The sequence below is a fragment of the Arachis ipaensis genome, chromosome B01 (genome assembly GCF_000816755.2).
Source record: "Arachis ipaensis cultivar K30076 chromosome B01, Araip1.1, whole genome shotgun sequence".
Classification (NCBI taxonomy): Eukaryota; Viridiplantae; Streptophyta; class Magnoliopsida; order Fabales; family Fabaceae; genus Arachis; species Arachis ipaensis.
This window is the reverse complement of record NC_029785.2, coordinates 28838293-28841418: the sequence shown is the minus strand read 5'-3', so window position 1 is coordinate 28841418 and position 3126 is coordinate 28838293. Positions and strand designations below refer to the sequence as shown.

The 3126-nt window shown below is 31.4% G+C and overlaps 2 long non-coding RNA genes across 2 annotated transcripts in view; both read right to left on the bottom strand.

Annotated features, from left to right (window-relative positions):
- Window positions 331-2322, bottom strand: LOC110270415. The gene is made up of 3 exons (XR_002359920.1): window positions 2047-2322; window positions 1573-1615; window positions 331-1265 (listed from the first exon to the last, which is right to left on the bottom strand). It is a non-coding gene; the product is annotated as an uncharacterized LOC110270415 (long non-coding RNA).
- Window positions 2329-3126, bottom strand: part of LOC107628206 — an 8376-nt gene continuing 7578 nt past the window's right edge. The window contains exon 4 of the long non-coding RNA XR_001617640.2: window positions 2329-2371. This is a non-coding gene — a long non-coding RNA (uncharacterized LOC107628206). The remainder of the gene's footprint in view (window positions 2372-3126) is intronic.

The following is a 3126-nucleotide window of genomic DNA, read 5'->3' as shown; positions in this document are numbered from 1 at the left end:
TCTTCCGTTTTCAAAATAAAACCTTTTACGTTCAATTAGAGTCATATTTTTTCCAAAGCTGTCTTCTACTTTAAACCCTTTATTTCAAACCAATTATTTTTCTTCCAAAACCAATTCAATTTAATTTCAATAAAGTTCATATATTTATAAATAAATAATTTTTATTCATTAAATCTTTTTCAAAAGCTAAGCCTCTGCTCCTTTGTACTCGAAACCTCCATTCAAAATATTCATTTTAGTTATATTTTATCCCAAATCAACATCCGACAGACAGAACTCGGTTACATATTATCATATAACTCAGATTTCAGTCAATTATTCAACAACATATTAGTTTCCAATTCCTCAACATGGCCGAATCACAACAACAATTTCCAGCAGTAATTCAACTAAAATTTCAACAACCAATAATCACAGATTTGAACAAATATCAACAAACAATAATCTAATCACATATATCAATTAATTCATAATTTTAACCAATTAAAGAGTCAAACCCTACCTCTATAAAGCGCAGAACACACACAAGATATCGGAGAAGATTTCTGATCGGTAAAATAGAGCAAAAATGTCGAAAACTCAGTGGTTCCTCTCCTTCTTTGGTTTGGCTGAATTGGTTCCCGGTAGGGACAGCTTCACTTTGTGATTCCACTGAATAAAATGCACGTCACTGTGTAGAGGAGGAAGATGCGATCACGTTTATCGGATTAGAAATTGTGGGAGTTACGGATCTCAAGAAGCTTGGAAAGTCAGAAATCAACCAAAATCCTCCATTTCAAAGTTTCATTCACAAATAAAGCGTGTGTATTTCATACCTGTATAAAATGGGATTAGAGGAATATGTGCATGATGCATGAAAGGCTTCCTAGCTATGGCATGAGGGTCGTGTAGTTATAATCATGTATGAATCTTTAACTAATCATTTTCAAATTGAAATGACAAAGAACACATGATGAATATATTCCTAAATATCTATGATCATAATAATAATTCTTAGCACAGGCTATTTAGATTATAATAGACAAGCATAAAGTTACAATTATTTATTCACACCAATAACTAAATTAATACACAAACATAATTGAGGATTACAGCAAATTTTTCAAATAATAACTAAAAAAGTAAAAATGTTGATCTCCATGCTATTCACTTTAAAGAGTAGCCCAGAAATCATTAATCTTCTTCTGAAACTCGTATTTCTGGTCATTGCACATCCCCAACAAAAGATCTATCACAACGGATGTACGAATATATTGCTCATTTATCTGCAAATATGGATAAATTAGTTAAATAATATGCTTAACATGTATATAATTAATCAATATGTCTTTAGAACTTATAATGCCCAACACCGTGGGATTAAAGTTCTCTCTCATAGACAACCATTGAAGAACCCAGAGACCAGAGTCGCGACTAAAAGTTCAGAGGTTTCATATAGGATAGTTCAAGCAATTTCTTCCCTAGTTACTATCGTGTCATCCACATTAATCATGGTCTGAAATTCAGAGGTTTCATATAGGATAGTTCAACAACAATAATCCTACAAGTGTGAGCTGCAAAAGGGGAACTCACTTTGGATCTTCAATACTTGCACAAAATGCATATGAATTTGTACCTAAAAGTCAAAGAAAGAAACTTCTCCATTTTAGGGTTTATTAAGTCAAACTGACATATCATGACCATTTAAAACCAGTAATGTGAGATTGTCACCTTAATCATTGCATTATAGTAACATGATTTTTTCATTTGGTTAGATTTGGATAATGGTGGCAAGAAAAATGTATTTAGGGGAAAGAAATCTTGTTTCATGGCTAGATTTATTCTATTAGCTTGTAGTTGGTCTCATATGAATGTCTTTTCATTAATTGTGTGTGGCACACCATTAATTTTAGACTTCTAAACATATAAATATTATGAAACCAAATAGTCACAGCTATAAATCTGTTGATGAATAAGGTTCAAAAATTAAAGAAATTACAATAAAATAATTTTTTTTGCTATTCTAAAATATGAAAATAAAAACGTTATAAGGAAAAAAATGGATACCTTATTTGGGGAAGTGAGGAACCACTCTGATGGTTTGAGAAATGGCTAGAAGTCTTGGGTCTCCTTTGAAGCCATAATTTTCTGCGAAGATTTTCTTTTCTTTTGTTTCTTCTTTTTTGATTTTCTGTCTCAAATGTGAAGTATGTGTCTCTGTGTATGTATGTGTGGCAATTTCGATGAAAAAGATTTCCTCCTCGAAGAACACCACATGACGAGAAGAACACAAATTTTAGAGGCGGGGTGGGCAAGGGTGCGAAATAGTCTCGATCCCGGCTCGGACAAGCCGGTTTTCATTGCGGTGGTGAAGAAGAAGAAGAGACTCCATCTGCAAAACAAATAATAAGAAGGAGGAGGAAATTATTTATAAAAATATTAAATATTAGAGAGCATTTAATAAAATTAAACATATAAATTTGTATTTAATCCATATCGTTAGATATAATAATAAAATGATCTAACAGTTTAAATTAAAAGTCAGACTAAAGGACTAACATTAGTCCCAAAGATAATTGGACGAACAAATCAGCCACCTATATTTCAGTGTCTATAGTTATGTCTAAGATATAACTAAACACTGTCTAAAAGAGACATAATAAGAAGTTAGAAGTTGAAGATTGAAGATGATTAACAGTAAAACTAATTTTAGAATTTAATATATTTTTAAACAGAATCAACTAAAATTTAATTATTAGATATTTTTATTGAATATAATTTATCTTTTATATAAAAAAATTCATTTAATTCTTCATCAATTTTTTCAGCACCTAATCTTTCAGGATCCAAAATAGCTATTTTTAATCTGTCTGGTTGGGATTATTGCCAAAACAAAAAGCCCTAATCTGAGTGTGAGTGAGTGTGAGTGAACGAATGTTTGCATTGGTTTACCTGTACGGCATTATAAGGGGGATCACATCGTTATCGTAAAACAAAAAAAAAAAACAAACACTTGCTGCACTTGTTTTTTTTTCAGCCAAGCGGTGGATGACTTCCCCTTAAATCTCTCTCTCTAGCTCTCTGCAATCAATCAATCAATTATTTGATTAATTAATATTTCCATCCGTATCTCTCTCTTCTCTCTCT